The sequence below is a fragment of the Podarcis tiliguerta genome (assembly GCF_965153285.1).
Source record: "Podarcis tiliguerta genome assembly, chromosome: 17".
Taxonomy (NCBI): Eukaryota; Metazoa; Chordata; class Lepidosauria; order Squamata; family Lacertidae; genus Podarcis; species Podarcis tiliguerta.
The window spans coordinates 27,231,659-27,248,555 of NC_139550.1; the positions used below are offsets into that span (position 1 = coordinate 27,231,659).

At 46.3% G+C, this 16,897-nt stretch overlaps 1 protein-coding gene across 2 annotated transcripts in view; it reads left to right on the forward strand.

The window, feature by feature from the left end:
• Positions 1 to 16,897, forward strand: part of KANK1 (KN motif and ankyrin repeat domains 1) — a 123,386-nt gene that overhangs the window by 1,219 nt on the left and 105,270 nt on the right. Inside the window, exon 1 of one of the 2 annotated variants that reach the window (XM_083419462.1) lies at positions 11,407 to 11,495. The exons of the other annotated variant lie outside the window; for it this stretch is intronic. The gene's annotated coding sequence lies outside the window, so the exon portion shown is untranslated. Of the gene's footprint in view, positions 1 to 11,406; positions 11,496 to 16,897 lie in introns of those variants that run through there. 2 annotated transcript variants of the gene reach the window in all.

Below are 16,897 nucleotides of genomic sequence, written 5' to 3' on the forward strand. Positions count from 1 at the left end.
TGCATTTTATGCAGAGCTGGAAGTTTATTGATCTGCTGCTCAGTCTTATTACTTAAGCAGTCTGTTGGGAGACTGTAGGAAAATCGAAAATCCCCCCACCCCTGTGTAGCCTGGCTGCTTTTAATAATGTTGAATTTAAACTTGGATTCTTCTGCCCATCCTTTCAAAACCAGCAGTTTTTACCTTGCTGTGCAAATAGCTGTGTGTAAATGTGAACGTTTATGTGGATGAAAAGTTCGGACCACTAAAAGGCTTCCTTAGGTCTGGTGATTGTTGCATCTAGGAAACAGGGACAAAACAATGGGATTAATAGTTTAATATGAAATCGTCTTAGTGTGTGTTTGTGTGTGTGTGTGTGTGTGTGTGTACAGACGAGGCTTAAAGTTCACATGGTCTTTTCTGAACGCTTTTCTAAGCCTAGGTTTGTTATAAGGTTGCATCCATCCATCCATTCATTTCCTTTGAGGAGAGAACGCTTCTTGGTCTACTTCTGTGATAACTTCCATGGTTACCATTTAAACTTCTCTTGTGTGCAGTCGCTGTTGCATCTCTGAAGTGGGAACAGTAGCAGGATTACGGTCCATTCGTTTATGGTCCTGCTTGCCTCCTGAAAACAACAACAACATATTTATATGCTGCCCATCTGAACGGGTTCCCCCAGTCACTTTGGGCGGTTTCCAACGAATCAAAACACAACATGATTCAAAACATTAAAAACTTCCCTGAGCAGGGCTGCCTACAGATGTCTTCTGAAAGTCAGGTCGCTGTTTATTTCCTCTGCTTACCTCTGTGGATATATATAACATGGCAATTGCGCCCCTTTCCAGGAGAGAAATACTGAGTGCATAGTTGAGGGGGAGATGCAGGAGGGCCTGCAGAAAGGAGACCCCCTGGCTGTTCTGAAGGAGCATCTCCACCCCCATCATTTTACCTGGACACTGAGGTGCAGCTCCGAGGGCTTTCTGGCGGTTCCCTCGCTGTGAGAAGCCAAGTTATAGGGAACCAGGCAGAGGGCCTTCTCAGTAGTGACGCCCTCCCACCAGATGTCAAAGAGAACAACAACTACCAGACTTTTAGAAGACCTCTGAAGGCAGCCCTGTTTAGGGAACCTTTTAATGTTTGATGCATTACTGTATTTTAATATTTTGTTGGAAGCCGCCTAGAGTCGCTGGGGAAGCCCAGCCAGATGGGTGGGGTATAAATAATAAATTATTATTATTATTATTATTATTATTCTTTGCTGTGCCACCTGCGGACTTAATTATGGGGCCAATGATCTGATTTTGGGCTGACCACGCTCCCATTTCTTCCCTGGAAGAGCTCCTGATACAAACCGGGAGGTACAGTGGTACCACTGGTTACGTACTTAATTCGTTCTGGAGGTCCGTTCTTAACCTGAAACTGTTCTTAACCTAAAGCACCACTTTAGCTAATGGGGCCTCCTGCTGCCGCCGCTGCGTCGCTGCTGCACAATTTCTGTTCTTATCCTGAAGCAAAGTTCTTAATCCGAGGTAATATTTCTGGGTCAGCGGAGTATGTAACCTGAAGTGTATGTAACCTGAAGTGTATGTAACCTGAGGTACCACTGTATGTAAGACCTGTATTCTGCATACCTGCACTAAATGTGTTGGTGTTCTTTTAGGTTAGGTGCAGTGTCAGAAACTCAGATATATAAGTTGGGTGACGAATAGGGGTGACCTGTTCAAGTGCAATGGCACCTTAAATCTAGGTTAGGTCACCCCCTATTCGTCAGGGGGTTGGGCTTGTTGATCCCTGGGGTGCCTTCCAAAGATCTATGATTTTATGATCTCAACTACATTGCTTGACTTGCTCTTCAAACAATTCACTTGCCCCAGCATGCAAGAAGGAGAAACACAGTGGACATGGTATTAACTGTGGACTAAGGCAGAGATTTTTTAAACTGTGGTTGCCAACCTGGCGCCCACAAATCTCCACGTAGTTGCAATTGGATCCGCTCGCTCCAGTAGCAAAATGCGCCTGGCGCCTGGCTAATTTCTAACACTGGTCAGGGGGTTTATGAGGACATGAGGAGAGCTTGCGGGATCAGGCCAGTGGCTCTTCTAGTCTAGCATCCTGGTCTCACAGTGGCCGACCAGGTGCCTGAAAGTTGCAGCTGCTTTTAAATTGTTTTTAATTTTTATCTGTGTTGTTTTAAATGAGACCACCTTGGCCGTGAGCCCTGGAAGACCTGCGCCCTGCCTTGCTGGCCCTTTCCCATCTGGCCTGGGAGAGTGCAGTGCGGACTGACTCCAGCTACAAAAGCTGAGGCTGTTGAACAGATTCTTGGGCTGGAGTATTGTTCACGGGGGGGTGAGAGAGCTGTTGCTGTTACAGCCATACCTTGGGTTGAAGTACCGGTAGCTTTGGAATAAGTATTTTCGGGTTGCGCTCTGTGGTGACCCGGAAGTAACGGAGTGCGTTACTTCTGGGTTTCGCCGGTTGCGCATGCTCCAGAGAAGCGGACACGGAGCAATGGATCCAAACTACAAGAAAGAAGATTCCGCCTAAACATTAGGAAGAGCTTCCTGACAGTAAGAGCTGTTTGACAGTGGAATTTGCTGCCAAGGAGTGTGGTGGAGTCTCCTTCTTTGGAGGTCTTTAAGCAGAGGCTTGACAACCATATGTCAGGAGTGCTCTGATGGTGTTTCCTGCTTGGCAGGGGGTTGGACTCGATGGCCCTTGTGGTCTCTTCCAACTCTATGATTCTATGATTCTAGATGGTCAAACTGATGTCATGCGCAGAAGCAGCGAATCGCGACGCGCGGATGTGGGTTGCGTTCACTTCTGGATGCGAACGGGGCTCCGGAACGGATCCCGTTTGCATACAGAAATACCACTGTATTGATATTTATTGTTTATGACTTCTGCTATGTTTGTAATTATGTAAACATTGTCTTGTTGTAAGCCGCCTTGAGCAGAGTTTACCAGGGATCAGCAAACTTTTTCAGCAGGGGGCCGGTCCATTGCCCTCAGACCTTGTGGGGGGCCGGACTATATTTTTTTGGGGAGGGGAATGAACAAATTCCTATGCCCCACAAATAACCCAGAGATGTATTTTAAATAAAAGGACACATTGTATTCATGTAAAAACATGCCGATTCCCAGACCATCTGCGGGCCAGATTTAGAAGGCGATTTGGCCGGATCAGGCCCCCGGGCCTTAGTTTGCCTACCCATGGTCCTAAACATGGACGTGAAATGGTGGGTGCCAACGACCGACTTTTACAGGCACCCATCTGCGGAAGTGACTTCTTGTGAGTGCATCTGTGTTGATGGAGCTCAGAGTGCTAAGCCGTTTTTGTATGAATAGGCTTGGATTTCTAGCAATGCCTTGCAGATCCATATTTTTGGAAAAGGTTCTGCTGGAAACAGGGCCGGATTAAGGTTTGATGAGGCCCTAAGCTACTGAAGGTAATGGGGCTCTTTGTCAACAACAAATTGTTGTTATTTTTTGTGTTGAATATATGCTATAATGGTAATTTATGGACCTCATAGGTATCTCAAGCCATTAGCCCATGTGGCCATGCAACCAGTCCATGCAGAATGTAGGCACCCTATATATAGAAAGGAGCAAACCAGGGATATTTGAGGGAGCAGGCTAGCAGGTGGGGCCCATGACTTACATTATAGTAGCCTACACAACACAAAACACTGTTGCTGGATGTAGGTTTTATTTTATTGGTTTTTATCTTACATTTTGGGACACAGGTGGTGCTGTGGGTTAAACCACAGAGCCTAGGACTTGCCAATCAGAAGCTCGATGGTTCAAATCCCTGCGGCGGGGTGAGCTCCCGTTGCTTGGTCCCTGCTCCTGCCAACCTAGCAGTTCGAAGGCACTTCAAAGTGCAAGTAGATAAATAGGTACCGCTCCGGCGGGAAGGTAAACGGCGTTTCCGTGCGCTGCTCTGGTTCGCCAGAAGCGGCTTAGTCATGCTGGCCACATGACCTGGAAGCTGTACAATGGCTCCCTTGGCCAATAAAGCGAGATGAGTGCGCAACCCCAGAGTCGGCCATGACTGGACCTAATGGTCAGGGGTCCCTTTACCTTTATCTTACATTTTGGAAATGTACATCCAGTCCCCCCCCCCCCCCTTAAATTTCATTGAGGCCCCCAAGAGAGTGGGGCCCTAAGCTATAAGTTGTTTAACTTATACGTAAATCTGGCACTGGCTTGAAACGTTTAAAGATTCACCTAGCCCATATGGGAACTGCCTCAAAGAAGCCAGTTGCCATTTGGGGCTCTGGATTTGTGGCTGCACTGCAAGAAACTTCACAGATTGTGGCTCAGACCCTCCAAGTGCCTCTGTTTCCCAGGGACAGTTTCTGGTTTGATCCTGGAATGTCCCACTTTTCCTTAAAGGTAAAGGTACCCCTGCCCGTACGGGCCAGTCTTGACAGACTCTAGGGTTGTGCGCCCATCTCACTCAAGAGGCCGGGGGCCAGCGCTGTCTGGAGACACTTCTGGGTCACGTGGCCAGCGTGACAAAGCTGCATCTGGCGAGCCAGAGCCGCACACGGAAACGGTGTTTACCTTCCCACTAGTAAGTGGTCCCTATTTATCTACTTGCACCCGGAGGTGCTTTCGAACTGCTAGGTTGGCAGACGCTGGGACTGAACAACAGGAGCGCACCCCGCCGCGGGGATTCGAACCGCCGACCTTTCGATCGGCAAGCCCTAGGCGCTGAGGCTTTTACCCACAGCGCCACCCACGTCCCCTAGCCCCACTTTTCCTTAGGGTGTCCTTATTTCCATCGGAGGAATGTTGGAGGGTATGGAGTTATGTGATCCCTGAGCCATCCGAAGGCAGCGCTCTATAGAGAGGTTTTTAAAAATGTTTAATGTTTTATTAAGTTTTTATATATATTGGAAGGTGCTCAGAGTGGCTGTGGCAACCCAACCAGGGGTAGTAGTAGTAGTAATAATAATAATAATAATAATAATAATAATAATAATAATGGAATAGGATGTTCCTATTTTCATTGGAGAAATGTTGGAGGGTATGGTATGTGTAAGAAGCAGAAGCTAGTTTTTTTAATTGATTTGAATAGAAGAATTGACTTAATTCCTTCCACATCTCCATCTTATGACAGATAGATGGCTTGGTCAGAACGGAAAACAAAGGATGCGTGTGTTTGTCAGCAGCTGGCATGAAGGAAAGTATGAGTTCTTTGCATACTGTAGAACTTGGGTATGCAAACTAAAAAGCAACAACACTCTTCCTTGGAATATGAAAGAGCTTTTCAGTATTGATCCATAGCCATGATTATTACTTCTTCGGCCACATAGTTTTGGCTTAATAAGTAGAATATAAATTAACAAATAACCACAACGATAGTGATAATTAAGAGGAGTTGCTGGGTATTCACAATCCCCTGTTGCGCCTGTGTAAATGTCCCTAATTACTCCTAAAGCTGAAAATATTGTTTCTCTTAACGCTTGGAGTGCGGCTGTCAACTTGGCATTGCAGGATCAGCTCAGATGTTTTTGCTCTTGATGGAAACTGAAGATGTGCCTCTTCTGTGTTGTATCTGCGAATGCCCTCTGAATCAAACTATGCCGTCAGCTTTCCTTTCCGCTTTCTAAACTCTTGCCTATTGGCCTTTCCATTCTTGCAGGGTATGTATGGCCCATCTTAAATAATAGATGTAGGAAGTGAAATGAAATCTCTCTAATGAAGGACTTGCTTAGTAACTGATGCAAGCGATTTTCCCCCTCTTTCTTTTTGCTTTTTTTCCACTGCTTATAGGGTAGGTGGAGCTGTCACAAATGGGCAGCCCTCCATACTGCCGGGTTTTATAGAAGCACAATCACTTAATTGGGAACTGCTGTAAATGTATACTGCCAGCACCACTCACTGGACTTTAGTAATTTAGTTAATGGAATTAAGTAGTGGCATTTAACGAGAGCTTGCACACATACTTCGATACCAACCATTTGTACTTGCTCATATTTTTTAAAAGGTTGGGTGGAGAAACACAGTGCCCTCTGAAGCTGTCATGTAAGGTCCAGGAAAGTGTGTCGTTTTCAAAATCTCTTTGTTATTTCAGCACCTTATCGGTTAATCACTCTTGCATGTTCTTTCCAATGAAGAACAAACATTGGGCTGGGTGTATATTTTTCTTAGATGGAATAATAGAAAAACTAAGCAGGATATGAACAAGTTCCAACTTTTGGCGTGGAACAATCCATCATGTTGCGGAGTGCACTGTAAACCAAGGGCAGTATGTTGCCAGACTGGCTTGCTGTTTGTTGTGTGTCCATGAAAATGATGTGCAAACTGTAAATGTTAGGCAGCTAATTAAGCAAAACAGTCACGGCATTTTGACTCATCGTACATTCCAGGTCTTGTCCTTACTGCTCTCGTCTCAAGCCCTACCTGTGTGCGTTCCCTTGGTAGCCGTTCAGGATTGAGGTTCCACTGGGCGAAATGTATTTATCTCCGTCGAAAACAGCTTCTCTTTCTTCGATGGAGTTGCATTTCAAAACCACAAGCAATTAGCTCTTTAAACAAAGACCCAGGGAAAAACAACCTAATTGGTAGAGAGGATTCTCGCCCCTCAGTCTCAGAAATAGCATTGCGTCTAGAAAGCACTAGAAAACTCATTTACCTTGTGGAAGGCTCTGTACTCGACTATGTCTTCTAACCCAACAAAGAGTGTAATAAACAGGGAGGTGCACTCAGGAGGGGGGGGGGATGCACCCAGTGGTGTAGCGTGGGTTGCTGGTGCCCAGGGCAGACAAGCTGCTGATGCTGCCAGAGTGCCCCCCTCACCAAGTGAGACACCGTCCATTAAGAGTTTGGGTGTAATCTTCGACACCTCCCTTTCCATGGAGGTGCAGATTGCAGCTATAACAAAGGTGGCATTTTTTCATCTCCGCTAAGCTAAGCGGTTGGCTCCTGACCTCTCTCGCCCTGGCCTAGGCACTGTGATCCATGCGACAGTCACCTCCAGGCTTGATTATTATAACTCACACTACGTGGGGCTGCCCTTGAAGCTGACCCAGAAACTCCAGCGGGTGCAGAATGCCGCGGCGAGGCTCCTTACAGGGTCCTCGCTGTGGGAACACATTCACCTGGTGCTATACCAGCTGCATTGGCTCCTGGTGGAGTATAGCATCAGGTTTAAGGTGCTGGTTTTAACCTTTAAAGCCGTATAGGGCCTAGGACCCTTGTACCTATGGGACCGCCTCTCCTGGTATGTCCCACGGAGGACCTTACGGTCTTCAAATAAATACATATTGGAGATCCCGGGCCACAGGGAGGTTAGGCTGGCCTCAACCAGACCAAGGGCTTTTTTGGCTGTGGCCCCGATCTGGTGGAATGCTCTGTCACAAGAGACTAGGGCCCTGCGGGACTTGACACCTTTCCGCAGGGCCTGCAAGACAGAGCTGTTCCACCAGGCCTTTGGTCAGGTCCCAGCCTGACCCCCCCCCCCCTTTGGGAATCCTCACAGAACTCTAGCCCAATGGTTGCCATGAATTTGATTTTGAATTGATTTTAGAATGAATTGATTTCAGAATGCTGTGTTACTTTTATTGCTGTTGGCCACTCTGAGCCTGGCTTCAGCTAGGAAGGGTGGGATAAAAATAAAATTTATTCTTATTCTTATTATTCTTATTCTTAACTGGGGCTGCACTAATCCGCCTGCCTTTTAACTCAGGGGGTATCCTGGCTGGCCAACAGACCCCTTGGCAGATGAATCCCCCCAAGGCCCACAGAGAGGAGAGCCAGGCTGGGCTGAGGTCACTCCTTGCCCACCTCCCTCCCTCCATGAGCCTGGGGTGCTCTAACACCTTTGCTGGGGTGGGATAGGGATCCCCACGGAAGCCAATGCCTGCATGGGGGAACTTGGTTGTGTCCTCTCAGAATTTTGCATCCGGGGCCATGGCCTCCCCACGATACGCTTTTATTTTCTGAGATGAGAGGTAGCAAGCCAGGGGTGTGGCCCTCCCAGTCTTGTTGGACTCCAATTCCCATCAGCCCAGTTGTGGTTCCTCAGACTTGGTGGTACCTCGGCTTTCGAATGCAATCCATTCCGGAAGACCGTTCGACTTCCAAAACGTTCGGAAACCAAAGCATTTACTTCTGGAAGCATTTAGTTAGGGAAAACTCAATATGGAAGCTGCGTGGCATGTTCAACTTCCGAAAAGCGTTCAAAAACCAAAGCAGTTCTGGGTTTTCGGTGCTTGAAAACCAAAATGATCGACTTCTGAGAAGTTCGAAAACCAAATACCACTGTCTTCTGAAGCTTACTGCCCCCTGAACAGTGGGGGTAGAAAATAGCCGTTGAATACAGAAAGTTGGCTGCATTGCAAAGGTCTGAGGAAACGAAAGGTTTTTTTTTCACCTTGTGCCCAAACAAAGCCAACGTGGGAGAGCCAAGTGCCTTTCAGGAGAGACTTCATTTCCATTTCTAAGGCCCTGAGAGGTACCGTAGCTGGCTGTCAGCTGCTAAGTGGTTCTGCTCTCAGGCCAAATTTCCTGAGCTGCCTTCCTGGCCCAGTTCACCGTGCCAGAAACCAGAGTGCACGGAAAAGCCATTTACCTTCCCGCCACAGCGGTACCTATTTATCTACTTGTGCTGGTGTGCTTTCAAGCTGCTAGGTTGGCAGGAGCTGGGACAGAGTAACAGGAGCTCATTCTATTGCGGGGATTCAAACCACCAACCTTCCAATTGGCAAGCCCAAGAGTCTCAGTGGTTTAGAGCACAGCGCCACCCACGTCCCTATCTAGTAACTATGGTCCATTCTTAAGGCATCACACTTTATTATAAGTGTGTAACTATGAGAGAGTGAGTGCTCAGAGGCTACTTATTCTAACATCTCCCAGGGTCATTTACAGGCCTCTCCTCTCCCCTCCTCTGAGTATTCCTGTTTGGCCTTATGCTTTCTTCTATAACTGACGTGATATCCACAGAAGTGTTTGCTCTGGAGTTGCAAAAAACTCTTCTTTAATTAGAAATGGCTCTATGCAAACAAAGACAGTGCTTGTGGGAGTGAGGAATGTTGTTTTCCGCCACCCACAACAAGGGGAGTTTAGGAGAATACTGTGAACAGAGGCTTTGCTCCCGCAAAGCTCACGGATCCTTCTGTTGGTGTTAATTAAAAGTCTTCTGACTTTGCCTTTTAATACACACACACACATCTCCAAGAAACCTTGGCCACCAGTCCCATCCTCCCAAACCACAGGCTCAAGTAGGGATGGCCATTGGGGACTGTGAAGGCTGCTTTCTTTGTTACCTGCCAGAATAGCAGTAATGCTGTTAAGAGCAGTTTCTTACCTTATTTTTCTGCACTGGCTCCCAGCTTCTAAATTATGAATATCAAAACAGTAGCTGCTACAAGGGGAAGGAAAGGAAAACAGCTTTCATTCCTCTCTGGGGTGAGAGAGAAGGGGGGACCAGGGAAGGAGAGGAGAAGAAGGAGACCACACTTCCTTTGCCTCTTGGCCCCTTCCCCATATATTCCTTATGTCTTTTTACAGTGTCTGTTTAAGCCCATGGTTCCCAGCATGGGGCACGTGCCCCACGGGAGGAAGGGGAAATTAGATTTCCGGGGGGGGGGGGCAGTTCAAGAATGAGTTATTAACAGTTAATGGCCCTTTAGGCTTCCTCCACATGAATAGGAGTTTGTTGTTGTTCAGTCGTTTAGTCGTGTCCGTCTCTTCGTGACCCCATGGGCCAGAGCACACCAGGCACTCCTGTCTTCCATTGCCTCCTGCAGTTTGGTCAGACTCATGCTGGTAGCTTCGAGAACACTGTCCAACCATCCCGTCCTCTGTCGTCCCCTTCTCCTTGTGCCCTCCATCTTTCCCAACATCAGGGTCTTTTCCAGGGAGTCTTCTCTTCTCACGAGGTGGAGCCTCAGCTTCAGGATCTGTCCTTCCAGTGAGCACTCAGGGCTGATTTCCTTCAGAATGGATCGGTTTGATCTTCTTGCAGTCCATGGGACTCTCAAGAGTCTCCTCCAGCACCAGAATTCAAAAGCATTAATTCTTCGGCGATCAGCCTTCTTTTTGGTCCAGCTCTCACTTACATACATCACTACTGGGAAAACCATAGCTTTAACTATACGGACCTTTGTTGGCAAGGTGATGGCTCTACTTTTTAAGATGCTGTCTAAGTTTGTCATTGCTTTTCTTCCAAGAAGCAGGCGTCTTTTAATAGGAGTTTACTTTTTGAATAATAAGAATTATATGTCACAGGGGGGAGGGTGCATCAGGATTTTGGAGATGCTTAGGTGGGGCATGGCCAAAAAAAAAGGTTGGGAACCACTGATTTAAGCTCCTAATATTTCCCTGAGCTTCTGTATCTTATAAGGAATAGGTAGTTCTTTGAAGGATTTCAGATTGCACCTTTACCCGGTGTTAACTCAAAGAGCAAATCTTGTGGTTTTATGTTTTGATTTTGTTCTGTGAAATCTGAGACCTTCGGGTATAGAGTGATATATAAATTCAAATAATAATAATTTATGTTTTTACGTCTGTGAGTGCTGCAGCAAGATCATTAAATGCCCCCAAACTGGTGTACCTGTGAAAGAGGAGTGGCGGTTGAAATGGATGGACGGTGCAGAAATAACAAGTTTCAACTAGTAAAACCAGAGAACAAAATGGAAGTTTTCAAGGAGGAGTGGAAAATGTTTGTAGATTATTATTTTCAATTATTAATTGTGAGTAGGTTAGCATGCTACTGGGTTTGGAGAAAGTTCAGCAGTAAAGGTTGCTTTGAGAATAAAGTTGATAAAAGAAGGGCATGGATTAGTTACAATATGCAGCGGCAAAAGATAATTTTTTTCATGTTGTAAGCCCCCCGGACTGGCTGGGGAAACCCAGCCAGATGGGTTGGATATAAATAATACAGTTGCTTTTGTTTTTGTTGAATTATTGTAAACATTTCTGAGGAGGTGGGTGGCGCTGTGGTCTAAACCACTGAGCCTGTTCAGCTTGCCAGTCAGAAGGTTGGTGGTTCAAATTCCTGTGATCAGGTGAGCTCCCGTTGCTCTGTCCCAGCTTCTGCCAACCTAGCAGTTTGAAAGCACACCAGTGCAAGTAGATAAATAGGTACCACGGCAGCCGGAAGGTAAACAGCATTTCCATGTGCTCTGGTTTCTGTCACGGTGTTCTGTTGCGCCAGAAGCAGTTTAGTCATGCTGGCCACATGACCCGGAAAGTTGTCTGTTGAAAACGCCGGCTCCCTCGGCCTGAAAGTGAGATGAGTGTCACAACCCCATAGTCAAATTCGATTTGACTTAACCATCCAGGGATCCTTAAAAAAAACAAAAAACACCACCCATTTCTGGAATGCTGCCTGTAACTCTTGGAGGAGGAGAAAACATTAACCAATTTCCTCTGAAACCTGTATCCCATATCACCATCAGAAGGATGGAGAGAGAGAGAGAGAGAGAGAGGTGTCTGTGCTTTCCGTTTTTGGAAAGAAACAAATGGTTTGCTCCCGTTTTGGCCGTCCTGCTTGCAAGGTGAGTGGACTCAGCCTCTTTTCACTTTCTGTTTTCCCTTCAGCCACCCGGTGCCAATTCCCAGGGCAACCGTGACAGCTGGTCGGTGTCCAAAGTCCTTGCCTGTTGTTTAAACTTGCATCAGGAAATGATTTGTCAGGAGATCAAAGCCCTGGTGGGGCGAATGAACCATTTTGCCAAACCGCAAGTTTGGCCTGGATGTAAACATCGCCTGACATATTTACGAGGCCCGTCAAAGCTCTTGACACATGAACGATCTCTGTCTTTCGCACAAATCTGACGTGTCTAATTTCATATGGTGCCCATAGGGCTAATCAGGCTTGCACTTGAGGGAGGAGGTGAAGCGTGCAATGGCTGGAGACGGATGGCTTATTTAAGAAGTGAAAAAATTAAAGCCCCGTTCTAGGGGTGTGGACTTTCTTCATATGATTATTTACTCTTTTAGGTCCCCTTCTAGTCGTCTGGAAGAAAGTGAACAGTGCAATGCACATGTTGGTAGTCATAGTGTTAAATGAGGCAGGGGTTTATCGAAATAAATGATTTGGAAGCCATCGTAATTTAGACACCCAACAAATCATAGAATCAGTGAGCTGGAAGGGACCCCCTGCAATCTGGGGGCTTTTACCCAATGCTGGACTCAAACCCACAACCCTGAGATTAAGAGTCTTCTCCTCCTCCTTCTATGCTTGCCTTCTTCCTGTGTTACAGATGCAAATAATTTTGTTTATTTTTTTTTGCCTTTGCTTATAGAAAGGGATGCAGGTGATGCTGTGGGTTAAACCACAGAGCCTAGGACTTGCCGATCAGACGGTCGGTGGTTCGAATCCCTGCGACGGGGTGAGCTCCCGTTGTTCGGTCCCTGCTCCTGCCAACCTAGCAGTTCGAAAGCACGTCAAAGTGCAAGTAGATAAATAGGTACTGCTCCTGCCAACCTAGCAATTCGAAAGCACGTCAAAGTGCAAGTAGATAAATAGGTACCGCTCCAGCGGGAAGGTAAATGGCATTTCTATGTGCTGCTCTGGTTTGCCAGAAGCGGCTTAGTCATGCTGGCCACATGACCCGGAAGCTGTACGCCGGCTCCCTCGGCCAGTAAAGTGAGATGAGTGCCGCAACCCCAGAGTTGGCCACGACTGGACCTAATGGTCAGGGATCCCTTTACCTTTATAGAGAGAAAAGAGGCACCGTATTTTTCGCTCTATAAGACGCACCAGACCATAAGACGCACCTAGTTTTTGGAAGAGGAAAACAAGAAAAAAATATTCTGAATCTCAGAAGCCAGAACAGCAAGAGGGATCGCTGCGCAGTGAAAGCAGCGATCCCTTTTGCTGTTCTGGCTTCTGGGATAGCTGCACAGCAGCCTGCATTCGCTCCATAAAACACACACACATTTCCCCTTACTTTTTAGGAGGGAAAAAGTGAGTCTTATAAAGCAAAAAATACGGTATTTCTTATGTGTACTATTAGCTAAACCAACCTCCCAAGTCTGTACTGCTGATACCATTTCATATCACTAAAATGCATTGCACCTTTAACTCACTAATAGCCCTGGTAACTGTGGGATAAAGACCGGCCGTCCAGATGCCGGTACTATTTTTAACAAATATATTAATGCTTATTGATTACAAGATTATGTAGGACACAAGCTTATGTGATTCCTTTAATGGAATACTGTCTCCATAAATGGGGGTATACATCGTTAACTTGTCAAATAAATGCAGCTTATGTTACGCTACTATTACTTTGTCCAAACTGCTTTGAGGAAACTTAGAATCGTAGAGCTGGAAGGGACCCCAGGGGTCATGTAGTCTGACCCCCTGCAATGCAGGAATCTCAGCTAACCTTTTGCACAAAAAACAAGGCGGAGACATGTAGGCTAAAGGTAAAAAAAAAAAAAAAAAGCTTGCACAAAAAGGCTGCTTTGAAAATTCAGTTTATGTGAATAGTAATGTATTCAGCATCCCATGCTAACAAGCAAAAACAGATGGAATAGCTATCATGAAGCTCCCGCTACGAAATGCACCCCCATTTACAAATACATTGTTCATCAGTTTATATATGCATATATTGCAATCGTATGATCATCAAGCCAGTCATGGATTGTATGGAACAATGCTAAGCCAGGGATAGTGGTTTGTTGTTCCTGCTTGATGATGATGATGATGATACACATCTGGCTGGGTTTCCCCAGGGTGGTTTACACCACATAAAAAAATGTAAAACGTTAAACATAAAAAACTTATACAAGGCTGCTTTCAGATGTCTTCTAAAAGTTGCATAGTTCTTTATCTCCTTGACATCTGAAGGGAGGGCGTTCCACAGGCCCTCTGCCTGGTCCCCTGTAACTTTGCTTCTTTCAGTGAGAGAACCAGTAGAAGACCCTTGGAGCTGGACCTCAGTGTCTGGGCAGAATGATGGGGGTGGAGACGCTCCTTCAGGTAGAATAATAATAATAATAATAATAATAATAATAATAATAATAATAATAATAATAATAATTTTATTTGTATCCTGCCCTCCCCGGCCAAAGCCGATGCCGTTAAAGGTCAGCACCAACACTTTAAAGGTCAGCACCAACACTTTGAATTGTGCTTGGAAACGTCCTGGGAGCCAATGTAGGTCTCTCAGGACTGGTGTTATACGGTCTTGGCGGCCACTCCCAGTCTGATAAGGGGAACAAATGAAGTGGGTGCCTGTTCCACCTTCACAGTAAACCAATTGAGTGATAAATGGGTTGTGAAGGCAGCCTTTGGGGTTTACTTTTTAAAGCTGCTTTTTCAATACAAAGGGGTTTTTTTGGGGGGGGTTGCTGCTAAATCAGTGTTTCAGGACAAGCAGAAGGTTCTAGACCAGTGGTGGCCAAACTTGGCTCTCCAGCTGTTTTGGGACTACAACTCCCATCATCCCTAGCTAACAAGACCCAGTGTTCAGGGATGATGGGAATTGTAGTCCTAAAACAGCTGGAGGGCAAGTTTGGACACCACTGTTCTAGACAAATCACCCCATGAAATTTGACCTGGCTAAGAGAGTCCCAGGACGCGGGTGGCACTGTGGGTTAAACCACAGAGCCTAGGACTTGCCGATCAGAAGGTCGGCGGTTCGAATCCCTGAGACGGGGTGAGCTCCCGTTGCTCAGTCCCTGCTCCTGCCAACCTAGCAGTTCGAAAGCACGTCAAAGTGCAAGTAGATAAATAGGTACCGCTCCGGCGGGAAGGTAAACAGCGTTTCCGTGTGCTGCTCTGGTTTGCCAGAAGCAGCTTAGTCATGCTGGCCACATGACCTGGAAGCTGTACGCCGGCTCCCTTGGCCAATAAAGCGAGATGAGCGCCGCAACCCCAGAGTCGGTCACGACTGGACCTAATGGTTAGTGGTCCCTTTACCTTTACCTAAGAGAGTGCCATAAAAGAGGAAGAGTTGTGAAGAATGTTGAACTTGAATCTGGGAGGGTGGGAAATATTTTCCACAAGATGCCCAGGGTAAATTTCTGGTGGGAACTCTGCAACAGTGGAGAGCAAGGAGTGGCTTATAAGGCTCGTATGATACATGCCAGCAATTAGCTTGAGGGTGTAGGAAGGTTGAACATGCAAGGTGGGAAATGTTTGTGTTTCCCATTAAACTTAATTGCCATTCTTAACACATTTATGGCGCTGAGAAGTCTTAACCTGAGAACGTTCTGGTGCCATCGTGGTACCACCTGTTTTGGCTTGTGTCTCCGCCACTTTCCACAAGCGAGTGATGTTATAAAACAAGGACTGAGGGTGTAACTGCTCAGACTGGTGCTTCTGCAGCTCCAGTGTATGGCAGATGTTAACATGACATTGCCTAGGCTTGCACTGGAATACAGAATATTTCTACAAGCCCCAAGGCGCCATGCAAGGAAAGCGTTAGGTATTTCTCTGAAGAACAACAACAGCAAAAGGAAAGGAATTCCATTCAGAAGCTGAGAGATTAGCATTCTTTGTTTCATGCAAAGGCAGCTACAGGCCACAGAGGACTTCAGCCTTGCAGGTTTTTTACATAGTTTTGATCCATTCCTTAACATTTATACATTTATTTCTGTACTCTAAGCTGGCAACTCCGCTTCTGATCAATGTGATAGTAAATGGATGATTTTTACTGGAGATTTGGTTTTCTTTTTACGATTCAGTTACATATTGCATGCTGTGTCTATTGCAAAAAGATTGCAAAAAACTTTTTTTCTTCTCATTAATGCCCCCCAAATTGTAAAGAGTGTTGCAAATATTCTCATGACAGATCTACTTTATTTATTTTGGAAGAGTTACATATTACCCTTCGGCAATGCTTCCAGGACACGGTCTCATGCAACACAACAACTTTAAAAAGATTGCAGAAGCACGGCAGGTGTGTTAAAATGGGTGCAGCCTTCCAGATTTTGAAATCTATTTCAGTGTTGCTTACCATTACTTCTCGGGAAAATGTCAAGTATGAAGCATCTTCTGAAAGGAACACTCATTTTCATTTGACTTTTGAAAGCACAGCTTTAAACATCTGAGGAACTTTCTGTTCAGACTTTAATTATACTTTGTCTGTGGATCAAAGGACATAGGAAATGTCAACTCATTAGAAGTTGACTTTCTACTGTTTCAGTCTATAAAATGCCACCCGTTTTCCCAGAGAGGTCAAGTTCCAGGGAACACAATACAGTAAAGCAGTGTGTGTTGTGTGCTAGAGGCAGACACTGTATTTTGCAGCACAGATCATGCAGTTTTGGGGATCAATTCCTCCAAAGCATAAGATGGGCGGGGTATAAATAATAAATTACTACTACTACTACTACAACGTGGGACACAGGTGGCGCTGTGGGTTAAACCACAGAGCCTAGGACTTGCCAATCAGAAGGTTGGTGGTTCAAATCCCCGCGACGGGGTGAGCTCCCGTTGCTCGGTCCCTGCTCCTGCCAACCTAGCAGTTCAAAAGCACGTCAAAGTGCAAGTACATAAATAGGTACCAGCGGGAAGGTAAACGGCGTTTCCGTGCGCTGCTCTGGTTTGCCAGAAGCGGCTTAGTCATGCTGGCCACGTGACCTGGAAGCTGTACGCCGGCTCCCATGGCCAAGATGAGCGCCGCAACCCCAGAGTCAGCCACGACTGGACCTAATGGTCAGGGGTCCCTATACCTTTACTACTACTACTTCTCAATGTAGCAGGTCCCTCTAAAGCCATGAATCACGTCCAACATGGCAATTACTTTGCTGTGTGGGTGAAGGAGGCTAATGCTGAATGAGTCTGAAGTTGGCTTCTTGTTTCTTGAGGTCCAGCTCCAAAGGCCTTCTGGCGGTTCCCTCCTTGCGAGAAGCGAAGTTACAGGGAACCAGGCAGAGGGCCTTCTTGGTGGTGGCGCCCGGCCTGTGGAACGCCCTCCCGTCAGATGTCAAGGAAATAAAC